At 36.9% G+C, this 14,106-nt stretch overlaps 2 protein-coding genes across 3 annotated transcripts in view; one reads left to right on the plus strand and one right to left on the minus strand.

The window, feature by feature from the left end:
* Nucleotides 1-14,106, minus strand: part of NT5DC1 (5'-nucleotidase domain containing 1) — a 107,945-nt gene that overhangs the window by 60,502 nt on the left and 33,337 nt on the right. The gene's annotated exons all lie outside the window — the stretch shown is intronic.
* Nucleotides 1,201-14,106, plus strand: part of COL10A1 (collagen type X alpha 1 chain) — a 30,618-nt gene continuing 17,712 nt past the window's right edge. The window contains exon 1 of the mRNA XM_015858634.2: nt 1,201-1,519. The gene's annotated coding sequence lies outside the window, so the exon portion shown is untranslated. The remainder of the gene's footprint in view (nt 1,520-14,106) is intronic.

Genomic DNA, 14,106 nt, shown 5'->3' on the forward strand with positions numbered 1-14,106 from the left:
TTTAAAAACAACTTAAAAATCAGTTCAACTGTTTTATGTTTCAGTAGCAATATAAAATAAATAAAATACATGCTTCTGAAATCTGCATTATGGATTTAGGTAGTTACGTTCTCTCCAGATTCCATCTTTCCTGTGACTCTTCAATTCCCACACAGCAATTCTGTGCCAGCTGGATTAATTCATTATTCCTCTGCAGAAACTCAGCACACCCTGTTCTAAGTCTCCTTAGTCTGAGCAGAATCTTGCCTGCAACTCCTTCCCCCAAGCAGAAAAGCAGCACCATGCCACATCCATAGCTGAGAGGCTCAGTTCTCAGTTGCCTTAGTAATCTTGAGACAAAAAACTCAGAAATGATCAGTCTTGGAGAGCACAGGGAGGGGGGAATTTGCAAAGAAACAGACATAGGAATGTAAGACAATGGAAATCTGAAAGGGAGGCAAAAAAGAAAGGATCAACCGCACAAATATGACTTATTCCATCCTGGTGCCACCCAACCCAGAAAAAAACATGTCAAAAGTCAAAAAAAGCATGCAACCAAATAAAATAAATGAATTCATTTCATATCTGGGATTCCATGACCCAGGAGTGGGACCTTGCACATAGCCTTGTTGAGCTTCTCACATTTGTTCTGGTTCTTTTGAATGGCATTCCTTCCTTCTATTGTATCAACTGCACCACTCAGCTTGATGTCATAAGCAAATTTGCTGAGGGTACACTCAGTCCCACTGTCTAGGTCACTGAGAAAGATGTAAGAGAGCACTGTAGCTCTTCTATAAATATAATGGTGTGTAGAAGACACTAAAGAGACTGTAGATAAAAGCAGCACATCACAGAAATGTCAGAACACAACAGCGACTTTAAAAGACTAAACTGCTGCAACCAAGGGATATGATGATAATTTACACTATCCACCCTCACATTCAAGATTTAGACTTATTTTTTGAATCTTTGTTTCTTTCTTCTGAAACCTGAATTTTGCTACAGCAATAAGAATAGAGTAGCATACATGGGAAAATGTCCTAATTTTTTGTCCTAAAAGCCTTTTAAAAAAATAATAATAATTACAGAACATTTATGATATAAATAATAAGCCTATGACATTAAAAAGACATGCCAAATTTCACGCTCCTCTTTAATACAAATGAGCAAGAAACCACGGGTTAAGCAAGCAAGAATCTGCAGTCCCCTTCCACCTCTCATATAGAGACATTTTCTTCTGGAAAACAAAAAATTGCTCCCTCCTGGAACTGAATCAGAAGGCAGATCCATCATCCAGTAGCCAGCATATGATTCAACTCAGCTTTTCAGAAAGTTAAAAAGACCTAAAGACACCAAAAAAGCTTTTTGAAACAAGAAGGCTGCATCATTTTAACTGTTCTGAAATGCCTGCTGAGCACTCCTGCGAATCATGCCTGCTGCAAGAGGAGCACCTCTGAGTTAAGAAGGCAGAGACTTTCAGTGACAGCTGGCAAGCAGACACTCCCTCTACCAAAGGGGACAGCCTTCATTCAACTGGAAGGTAGGAAAACACGCATTCCTACAGACACTGTAAAGGTACGAGATCCATGTTTAAAATATATAACAACTACAACCCTCTCTCAGCAATGTTGTTTTTAAAGGTGATAATCCAACATAGTATTTTCTAAAGAGAAAAATATCTAAGCACATAAAACAAGATGTTTTATAAAATACGCTTCTTGATCAGATTTTATGATTATACCAGCATACATTGAAAAGACTGAGTAATAAACATTACTGCAAGTTGGAAAAAGACATTCCATTCAAGACTCAGGAAATGATACAAAATGTTAAAATAGCACTAAGTATTCCACTCATGTTAAATTCAGCACTGGTATTGCAGAATGATTTAGCTATGCCTTCAAATGCTTTTATTATTCCTTCACATTATGTATACAATCAGAAACCCAGTTCTGCGGTAATTAGCTACCTTCCAAAATTTAATATTAATATTTAAATAGGAAGTTTTGTCCTACTTGTTAAGCCCATTCAATGAGGTATTACTTGTCTCCCAAATTAATCATACATTAAATTTTTATTAACTTGATCACTTAAAAGGTTGGTAACAATGAATATTTTCTGTGTGTTTAAAAATCTTGTTTAAAATATTTCAAAGCAGCCAAGTAACACAATAGCAGTTTACAAAACCGCTTAAGCTTAATAAAAATGTGTAATGCACAAATTTGAAAAATTAGATCGAAACCAATTTTCTTTCATCTGTTTTAATGGTTCCTTTAATGACTTAAATGCTTTAGAAATGCAGCTACATGGAAAAGTCTAAGAACAGGATTACGAAAACAACTGTCTTCTGGACATAGCATTAAAATTGAGGCTGCTGCATTGAAAACTCTACATTTTTATTTTTTACTTGAAAAACAGTTTGAATTAAGAGCTAACATACCAGTTCTCTTTCCTTTCCTTTCCTACCCTAGGATTTCCTCTAAATTGATTTTTAGCCCAAAAAAGGAGACAACTTTTATTTGTGCTCCATATATGAAAGTCTACAGTCTATGAAAAATGAGTACTATTTAATGAATAAATTGTACCTGAAAAGTCCTAGTTTGAATTTCACTAACTGTAATATTGGTTCCATTAAACTAGAAAATATTTAATATTTGAAGGCTTTTTTATGAATGGACAAAAATAAACTGGCACTGCAGATTCCAGGTGACCCTCATCCCACTAACTGATACTGCAGTTCTGTGAACTCTGTGAACACAAACAAATTTGTAACATTTTCTAAGTCAATCTCAAAGAAAAATTTAAAAATAATAATTTTTATTGGAGCGTTTTCATGTTATACTTTTCTATAGGAGAGCCCAGAGTTGGCTTAGGAAGGCACCAGCACTTTTTCTATTACCTTATCTTCACATCTTGTCTTCAAGCTCTCACTGTAAAATGCAAATATGGGTTCATCTTTGCCCACATGCTGCCTTCATACTTGAAGTTATGTATGGTGATGATTTAAAAGAATAGACCATTCAAGATCATCAAGAGTACTTTACACCTAATCAATGCATAGACTGAAGTACTATTCTTTATTAACTATCTCTAAATTTCTCCCTCCATCTTCTGCGTACCATAGGAATTGGACAGGAAGGAATCTCCCAGTAAAAACGTATGTGCCAGAAATTCCTCTTTGATACAGCATGCAGCCTTCCTAAAATTAAAGACTTAAGACTTGGTGGTTGGTAGAAGCTCAGCATTGGTACAGGTCAATTTACTATTACAGGCATAACTTACAGTTACTACATCAATGACTCTTCAGAAGTGTCAATCAATTTGCAGATCACCTACAGCATAAAGAAATTAGCAATATCAAACTAACATTGCTGCTTTACTGAAATTAGTGTCATAGCTCATGAGCACACTCTGCACTGGACTGCCTGATGTGGTAAGCAAATCACGCGCCGCAGACAGGCTAAATCACAGAATCACAGGATCACCTCTCCTTGTTGGGTCCATGTCAGAAAATTATCTTCCATGAACTGCAGGAACCTTCTTGACTATGTGTGCCTGGCAATGCTGCTTTTCCAGCAAATATGAAATCCCCTACGAAAACCAGTGCCTGTGATCATGAGCCTACTTCCAGATGTCTGCAGAAGGCTTCAACTTCCTTCTCCTGATCAGGCAGCCTGTGTAGTAAATACCCACAGTAGTGTTACCCATATTAGCTTGCCCCTTAATTCTCACCCATAAGCTTTCTACTTTTTTATCATTCATCCCTACACAGAGCTTGATACATCCCAGTTGTTCTCTCACAGAAAGAGCGACTCCAACACCTCCCCTTGGTGGTGTCTTACCTAAAAAGTACAGAGCCATTCATCACAGCACAAACTTTCACTGAGCTCAAGTTAGAGTAACTCTGACAGCAAAGAAATATATTCTTGGTTCCTCCAGTACCAGAATTGCTTTTCAGCTTCTTCTCAAGCTCAGTGATTTTCTGCAAACATATCAAAGATTATAGATCATCAGCCTTTTCCCCATTATGACCTCTGTCCAGTGGACTCAACCTGATCTTTCAGTTATGAATCATATAGCAACACCTCATGCCCAATTCTCACAAGATAGTACATTATTTATTACCAATCACACAAGTGGTTCCAAGTGCTTAATTTTCAATTTGACTGCTTTCTAAGAAATAGCATTAAACTATGTATGCTAGTAGTACTAGAGCTAAATGACTTTTCGTTTTCTGAGTCAAGTTCAAAGCATAAATGTATTTCATTATTCTGCCCCAACATTATTAAAGATTTGATATGTTTGTCCTATTCTGCCAAATTTAAAGAAGGTTAAGGATTGAACTCATATTATTTGGAGGATAAGAAAGACTAGTTGCTTACTAAGCTGACTAGGGTAAGTAATTCAGATTCACTGCTTTCCCCACTAACTTATCAGCAATTTTTCTTCATTTTTTAATACTCTGAAAGTACTCATTTTCTTATTCTCCCCATCACTTGCAACAGTTTAATTATTCTTCTCCAAAATTCCATTTTCATTTGAAAAGTCTACTTTTATGTTCATTCACAACACAAATCAGAGAAAGGTTACTTATGAACCTTTTTACAAATACTATCTCTCTCAGACGACAAATCATTTTAAACAATCCTTCTTTCACAGTACTTTTTGAGTGTCTCAACTGTAGAGCTATGAGAAATTATGTTACTGAAGAGTCAGTCAGAACCTGGAAACTGTTTAGTGAAAGCAAAAATAAAATAACCGAACTTGAAAATACCGTAGTAGTAACCTCATAGTTATGCTTTCAGTACCTGCTGCTACCCTGCAGCCTGGATTGTATGACTGGTCCACATGAGATATGACACAGTGATCCCCTCACACTGCAGAGAGGAAGCAATTTCACAGATGATGCCTCTGAGCAAAAGTACCACACACACTGTCAACTTTCATTTTACATGGATAAAATAAGTGCGGTTCCATCCATAGTCTATTTTTGATTGATTGGTTCTCACTATAAGTTCAGAAAAGTAGGAAAAAGATCTCCTTCAATATTTGCAAAGTTTGCAACTTCTTCAGTCCACATTGCAGACTAATGCCATAGCTCCTTGTCCTCCCTTGCTGTGCCATGAGCCACACACAAGGGGAACGCAGCCAGCGACACATCCAGTATCATCCACCAGCATGTTCTGGCTCCTGCTGCCTGCAGCTAGCTCTAGGAAGGAGGGATAGAAGGATTGCTTCAAACCATTAAGCAATCTGAAATTATTTCAAATACCTGGACTGCACTGTCATAATCAACCTTTTAAAGTTACAGCAGATATCACCACTGCTTATTTTCAGGACCTCAATTTACTTCTCATCCCATAGAGGCACAAAATGGCTCTGTTTCACATGCAAGATGGCAGTTTAAAATAACCAAAAATGAAGCAACACACACCTATCAGCTAAACCATAGTAATTATCTTTTGTGTTCACAGACAGAGCCTTATACTTTAATCAAAAATACTGGTTATGAAACATGGCATATGGGACTTGTTCTTCTCACTTTTTCCATCTAATGCTGATCAAACTACATGACTCTCTTTAATTGTCCAAAATGAGAGAAAACAAAACTAGTGAACGAAGATAGCTTTAAATGAGTTAGTATTAACCATCTCAGTTTAAGATAAGAAGAACTTGACAGTAAGCACTCAGGGCACTGGGAAAGAGAAGAGTATAGGGTGGGGAGAAGCGGAAAGATAAAGGGGAAATAAGACCTTGTGGTAGAAGCAGCTCATTTAATGGACTCAGCTGTGAAATATAATGCTATAAATTATGTTTCATAAATGCTATATTTAGTTCCTCATATAATTTCTTATTTGCCACAGGCTGCTAAGCACACATTCACTCATTGCTATTTTGCTGCAAAGTAATTCGTTACATTGCATGTCCAAAAGTTAAAGCACAGAAATAGTGGTATAAAAATAGATGTGTACTTTGGATGCTGTATTAAGTATTATAAATTGAAAGCTGTTTTCAGATTAGTTCACCTGCCATAGTTTGTGGACTTCAGTCCTCAAGCAAGCCAAAAAAAAGAAAAAAGACCACATAATGAACAACTGCATCCAACTTCAGAAACAGCAGTATCCTCCCAGGCTAAACTCAAACCACTATGATTAATTTAAATAATCTCTCCATTGAGAGTGCTAAGATGAATTTTCCTGTTTTTCATTCACCAACTGCTAAGTATACAAAACAGTTCTAGAGAGGAGGGCACGTTCAAATAGCTCTGCTTATAACAGAAGATAATGTATTTCTTGTTAGCCTACAAATATTTGACAGCCATCTTCCAATGGTGTCTTACATTCTCATCTGGGAAAACATGCTCTTTCTAGAGTATTATAGACAACAGTTTTATACACACACACACGCACACGCACGCACGCGCGCACACACACACACACACACACACACTTTGAGTTCAAATAAATCAGTAGCACTGGTTTTCCCCACCCACTTTAATATATTTGAAGCTGTCAGCTACCTTGGCACTGTCCACGTCTCTAAGCTCCTGCAGCCAAAGTAAACACGTCGCATCTCATAGGAAAAGTCCAGATTTGAAAGAGATTTACAATTTGACCATATATAACAAAGTTGGAATAGCTAAATCAGTGACAGCAAAATATTTGCTAATTTTGTCATCTTTTCCAGATTAAAGGTTGACCTTTATTTCTCTATGTATGTATGTCTCACACACACACACATATAATATTCAGTTAGCTTTCAGTAAGAGCAAATAACATATGAAACGTGATGAAACTGAGCCACAAACTTCCTGGCCTTTCGTAATAATATTTAGAAGAAGCAGGGTTTTGGAGACAAACATATTAAAAAGTTTTCCCAACAAAATTTTTTTTTGGAATTATTTTAGAATGTCATACAGATTTCCTTCCACTGGGGAGAACTGAAGAAACATAGTTACTGATGAATGTAATGCCAAAATTTAATTGCTAACTTTGCTTTATTAGCACTGTAAATGATGCTGTTTTGGAAGTTTTAACTAATCTTTGACAAGGTAAAAACTGCATAGCTGAACTGGAAATTATTTTCAGAAAAAAAACACAACTATTTAGCACAGTGATTGAACAGGTATTGAGTTGTAGCAGCACTGAACAATTTGGACATCTCCTTTTGATTTACTTATTTTCATATCAGTGCCAACAGTGGCATTGGCACTGAGTTAATTCAGACTAGTATAAAAAAGAACAACAACAAACCCTCAGTTTTAGTTTTGTTTTTTATTAAATTCACTTTTGAGTTCCTAAATTTTTACCTTATAATAATGTTGGCTGAAGTGATAGCAGTCAATACTCCTCCTAGCTCACGTTAGGAGGCTCCTACTGTCTCACATTAGGCCCACAATATTGTTTCCACCATTACAGCATCAAACATTTTGAAAAGATAAAATAAGCTGCTTTCCATGACTCGAGCTTCTTTACAGATGGAAAAAAGCATTACCATACTAACCAAAAAGATAATTGTTCTCTGAGTCATGTGAGTCATTTGTGTGATTACATGGGGCTGCTTGCGTGCTGCAAACAGAACTTGTTCAGCTGAATCAGTAAATAAAAGCATGAGTCAACTTTTGAGCTAGAGAAGGTGGCTCTTACACTATTATTTGAACTATCCATTTTGGGAGACAAAGCGCAATGCTACCTAATGTTACTTACACAAATATTTAACTGTTCACATTGTCTAGTGTGTAGAGAGTAGGGCTTTTGATATACTTACATTTCCAGAACAAACAACATCTATTTAAAATGAGGAAAGAAAACTGCTCTAGCATTTTTCTTGGTGATGAATCTGGTTTTTGTTTGTTTGTTTGTTTGTTTTGTTTTGTTTTTAAAACATCTGTGGAGGTTATGGTAATATCTCTGTTGATATAAAGGAAGTGTTCGCTTTCTACATTGAAAAGCAGCTTTTATTCATAAGGACTCTCTTCCTCCTTTCATCCTTTACTGTCTGTAAAAACAGTAGCTCAGATTTCTCAGAAGCCAGTGCTTCATATATAAGTTTAACTACAACAGATGTTCTTTGCTTAAAGGAAAATATCTGCTTTTTCGTGGGCGTGGAAATATCTATCTTTTATTTTCTTTCAAAATACCCAATTTCACACCAAGTGAAATTCTAGGAACACAGTGTAACAAATACCAAGACTGTCCTCTCCAGATTCACTGCTTCATAGCCTACTACTTAATAGATTATGCATATTTGCTACAATCATTACCATTTGCCACATACTAATGACCACATTTCTCAGTTCAGCATTAAGAACATCTTCTGTTCAAAATTCTAAGTACATAGAATAGGATTTCCAGCTTCCTCACTCATCCAGATCCAAAGCTGCTTTCCAGTATGCATCCAACTGGGAACTGCTGCATGAAGGAGATTCTTGCCAATTCTCAGATTTGTATGCTCTGGCATTTTGACGGAAATACTTTAGCGCAAAAGTTTTCTTCCTTTTCCAGCAGCACTATTTTTCCACTCCTCCTTTATTTTCTAACAGCATCACTACTTCATTTTGCTGTAATTTGATAATTTATTTTATAGGCAACCAGAACTGGCAGTTCTACAAGGGCTTGAACACAGCAGAAATATCTACCCAGGCAGGTGCAAGTAGACCCTGTGTCCAACCTGATCTGTCCACAAACACAGCACTGGCTCTCTAGAAACAGTTTAGCTGCACTAGCATGCATGTCCCCCAACTAATGCATTTATCAGTGCATCGCACCACTCCCACAGCTACCAGTCAAGGCCTATTTTTCTGTTGCCAACTGCATAAATATGTCCAGTGTCCTCTAAGCCCCAAATATCACAAGGGAGGATATGCTTTTGTGCAGCTGGGCATAGACATGAAATATGCTGAGGCACATCCTCCCATAAATCTGCAGCTGCTGAAGAAGTGGCAACCTCCTGGTAATTCATATGGAAGTCTAGCAAGCCGGCTGGAGTCAACTGGAAATTGATACCGGAAGATGCACTCATAAAGAGTTAACAATGACACTCGAAGGAAAAGTACAACATGCTACCACAGTCTGAAATAGAAATCAGCATCCCAAATCCATTTGTGTGTGTTTGGCAAGTCACAGAAAGGGTTTTATATTCACTCTTCTGGCTGAAATAAAAAAGAGCTGTTTTGGTGTCACACAGAGCTTGCCAGATGCAAGTTCAGTCAAGCATCTGTCAATAGAAATAGTGAAATACCTCATGTAGGTCATGTAGGCTTTGGACCTGCCAGTCCTCACAGCATTCCTTTGTTGACTCATATTTACTACCACAGCTTTATTTCTACCTTAGTCCTTCCTGTTTAAAATCATTTTCCAGCTTGAAAGAAACACTTCAGACTCTTTCAGCAGACTATTCTAATAGAAAGCCTTAGACACGGGCAGGACTTTTGCAAATATGGACAAAGTCAGGATCCAACAGACTACTCACAAATGCAGGGGCCAGTGCAGACATCTTTTCTGGTGAGCAATACAGTTTGCCACTTTGCTTTCCACCATTTCTACATGAGATGAGTACTAGATCTCAATAAATGTAAAAAAAAGGCAGAAATATCAAGGATAAACAAAGGAAGGCTTCTTCAAGTGCTTATATTTATACTGAAGTTATCTCATAAATCTGTAAAAAACCAGCTTCAGAAAACTATGCATTATAAGACACAAATTCCTAAAGAAATCTTAAAATTTATGTTAAATATCATAAAAGTGAAAGTGCTTTTTTTTTTTTTTAATTTTTTTTTTTTTTTTTAAATTATTTTTTCCTGTGACTTGGTATTTCATAGTATGGCTCTATGTCAAAACTAACACTGACCACTGCAACTTTTTACAATGTTTTCAGTGACTTATGGTACCGTTCACACAATCAGACAAAGACGGACCAATTCTCCTGACATAAATAGTCAGGCATCTAAACACTCCTATGGCCTGGGGCCACCAGAAAGAAACCACATATAGAAAGCAAGCTCTGAGGAAGTTCTAGGAGCAGATCCAAGGTACAAGATCGCACCTTTCCTATAGAAACAAATTCCTAGAATATGTGTATTACAAAGGCCATAGCTGGGTAGGGGTCTTGTCAACATGGAAGCTACAAGACAGTATAATAAAATTTGCAAAATTTTATACTAAAGTAGTAGAAAGAAAAAAACCAAAAACAATAAAAAACATTCGCCAAACATATGAAAGATGTGATGACAGCTAATCTAAAAGTAGCTCCCCTGTGCAATGTGAAGTAGGAATTCTCTTCCTGAGAATCATGAGCAGCATGTGGAGAAGCAAGAGCAATACATAGCTAACTAAAGACCAAGATGTTCTCATTTAAAATACAAGCCTCAGGCAGAAAAAGAAGCTACCGGACAAGCTTTATTGGTTTGTGTTACAACAGTCAGAATGGATTATTGTAATGACCCAATCTGACTTTATCCATTGCAAATACTTAAAATTATGTTTTGCTCAAGGGAGAATAAGCTGGAGACACATGCCAAGACTCTAGAGAACTACTGCGAAACCTGGTAGTGATTTCTCAGAGAGCATGAAGTCTCTTCAATCTCACCAAGTTTAAATCTAAAAGAAAACAAGTGACTGAGCAACTGCAAAAAGAAACCTCAAATGAGAGGCATATGATAACATCCACATGCTTTTCCTTCTGGAAGAAACTCGTCTCAAGTTCAGGGACATAAACAAAAGAAGAATGCCCTGAATTCCACAGCTGATCTGATGAGCAAACAGCATTTTTGTGCTGTCATCACAGTAGAAACATTTCACCAAAAGCATGAGTCACTCTGCAGCTTCTCAGATCTCAGAGGCAAGAAGGCTTTTCTTTCCTTTTGTGTGCACAGGAAGAAAGAGTGAGAAATGTATAACATGATTTTTACATCATATATTCAGACTAGTACTCAAACTCAAATTGACCTCCTTCTCTGCATGAGAAAGATATGCTTCTAAGACTAAACGGTCGGAAAATTCTGTTCACAGCATGAGAGGAAATTATAGTAACAAATTTAGAAAATCAGAAAGCTTTCACCTTAAGTAGGTAGTGATTCTTTCTTACATTTTAGGATTGTTGGCTTTTCATAGAATTGTAGAATGGCTTGGTATGGAAGAGACCTTAAAGCCTGTTCAGTTCCAAGACCATGCTGTGGGCAGGGCTGCTGACAGCTAGACCAGGCTGCCCATGGCCCCATCCAGCCTGGCCTTGGATACCTCCAGGAATAGGGCATAGCTTCTCTAGACAACATATTCCAGTGCCTTACAACCCTATAAGTGAAAAATTATTTCCTTACATCCAACCTAAATTTCCTTTTAGTTTAAAAACCATTTCCCCTTGTCCTATCCCTATGAGACTACATAAAAAAACTGGCCTCAATCCCGATCATAAGCTCCCTTAAGTACTGAGAGGTTGTCTCCCTGGAGCTTTCTCCAGGCTGAACAAACACGGCTCCCTCAACTGTTCTTTACAGGACAAGTGCTCCAGCCCTCTAATCATCCTTGTGTCTCAGGCTGCAATTTTATAGGAACACATGCTAAAGTGACTCAACAGACGGACCAGCATCTTCTATGGTCTAATGCTAAATACTGAATTTTGGATATACCATTTTTGAATAGGTGTAAATAGACAAAAACAAGTTCTAAACCATATATTAGTTAAATTGTTCTATTTAAAAGTAGCAGTTCTATGTCAGGAGGGTCAGACAGTTCACAGCAAGAGTATACTGCACTATGCAGCAGTTTCTTACTATTTGAAAGTCTCTTTTCTAACCAGAAAGCTTTAAAAATTGACCTCTTACTCAGCCCAGGCTCGTTTTTTCAGAAAGAAGACTGTAACCCTACTCATGCTGCTTGTCTCAAAAGAGCTCCTGACGTTTGAAGGGCTGATAACGGTGCAGCAGCAAATTCTTTCACTCATGCCAAATTAAACACCATAGATAGAACACAGTAAATAGTACCAGGAAGCATCAAACACAAAAAGACAGAAAAGCCAAAGGTGTGGAAAATGGAAAGAAACACGTAGAAAAAGATAACTGAGAGGCAGAGAAAAGACTTCATTTCTAAAATACATTGCTTACATGTTCTGTGCATGAAACGTGCAGCACTTAACATTTCTAGTTAAAAGGTAACCATCTACTGCACCTACTGACACATGATCACCTTTATTTACCATTTATTTTACTGCCATTAAGACATCAGTGTTCATATAACTGACATTGGCATCCAAGATTCCCAACATGAGGGCATGAAGAAAAGCTAGAGTTATGTACACATGAAAATAATTAAAAATTGTCTAATGACAATATCCTTAAGGAAACAGAGGGCAGAAAAGAGAACAAACAACAGAAAAAGGATGTTGATAAAAAGGATATTGAACCCTAAAAAAAAAAAAAAGATGTCTAGTTCTGATTACTTGAGGAGTGAAGTCATATTTGAACAGCTTTAAAAGTCTGATCCTTTCTCTATTGTTGAATACTGTAATGACCACATCCCAAAAAACATCTCAGAAATGTTGTTTTTCCCCTCACAGGGATGCCTCCATGGAGACACTGATACTTGTAACCATATTTACAGTCCTTTAAAAATTATTCTGAAACTTATACAAAAGTATACAAAATTAATAGTCCACTCAGGCACAAATTATATGGTATATAAACACTTCTAAGACCTTATATTGAAGGACAGTAACTAAAATACAGAGCAAATATTTTGTCACAAGCTAAAGAAGACAAACACCAGATCCTGTGAAAACAGAATTTAAAACACAGTTCTAACTATCTTTTCAATTATTTTTGTACATGAAAGGTAGAACCAATTTTTGGGAACACTGCAATACTTACCTCCAAAAAAATACTGTAGATGCAAAATTTAAAAATGATTGAGATGAAAAAGAGAAAAAACCATATGGGGAAAAGACAGCAAGCCTGAAGCTGCTCTGCTTGTAAATTAAAACTTCTCCAAAGCACTGGTCTAATTTCTCAGTGGATGGCAAACATCACTGAAGATAGAGAAAGCAGAGACAAAGAAAAAAAGAGATATTATGTGCCTTCCACATACTACAGAAGAGGGCAGGCACATGACATAAATGCACAAGTAGGTGTAAGTGCTGTACTAAAGGGGCAAAGGGATCTGGGAACATTTAGATGGGCCATCAGCTTGACTGCAGAAACTCAGGACTCAGTTCTTACACAATCGAAAAATTATTTTTTATTTAATGCAGATTCAGGACATAAATACCCTTCATAAAAAACAACATCAGAGGCCTAATCATTGTTTGAACAAACCTTTGTAGATCCCACCTCCAGAAAAATGATTATTTTACCCTACTGAACACTGTGTGACTAAATTTAAGTACATGCTGGGTTTGTTGGGGGTTTCCAGTCCTATGATCCATTCCCGAACAAAAGTATAACAAAGAACAAAAAAGGATTTGTTTTCAGCAGATACTGTCTTATAATTATCAGGTTGTTTTTTTTTTTTTTTTGCAGTTGTACACATGTAAGTATTCAAATTAAGCTGCCCACAGATGTTAGATACAGTGCACATAGGCACATGAAGTGTCATCCTGCTCTAAGGACAGCTATTAAAAACTCAGGAGAGGCCTCCCTGAGGGTAGGGTGCCTGACTGAAAGATAATATCATTGCAACAGCTTCTAATCAAGTTCTCTAGAAGCCAAAGACCATTTTCTTAGACAACACAAAACTTTACAGTTAGGTCTTCCTTCCTGATTCTAGAAAAGGATCCAGAATAAGTTTAAATATTGCAAAGTAGTACTAGAGAGAACATGACAGAATGATGCCCATTACATTTATAAAATTAACATTCTTTTGCCAATGCAATTTTTTTTTCCTGATCTTTTCTTAGCATTCCCGATTCCCAGAAACTGCAAAAGGTATTAAAAGTGTTGTGTATTATTAAATACTTTTAGGTTTTCCAGGGATTATTCCATATTTCAAAGAAATTCCTCTCATGTTCCTGCCAGCCTGCCAGCTCCCGGATTTTCAGCAGTGTTGACACTCCTTGCATGACTTGCCTAAATATATTTCCCCTAAAGTACCTGTAACCTATTGGTGCAGAAACAAACAAACAAAAAGACAGTCCTAA

The sequence above is a fragment of the Coturnix japonica genome, chromosome 3 (assembly GCF_001577835.2).
Source record: "Coturnix japonica isolate 7356 chromosome 3, Coturnix japonica 2.1, whole genome shotgun sequence".
Taxonomy (NCBI): Eukaryota; Metazoa; Chordata; class Aves; order Galliformes; family Phasianidae; genus Coturnix; species Coturnix japonica.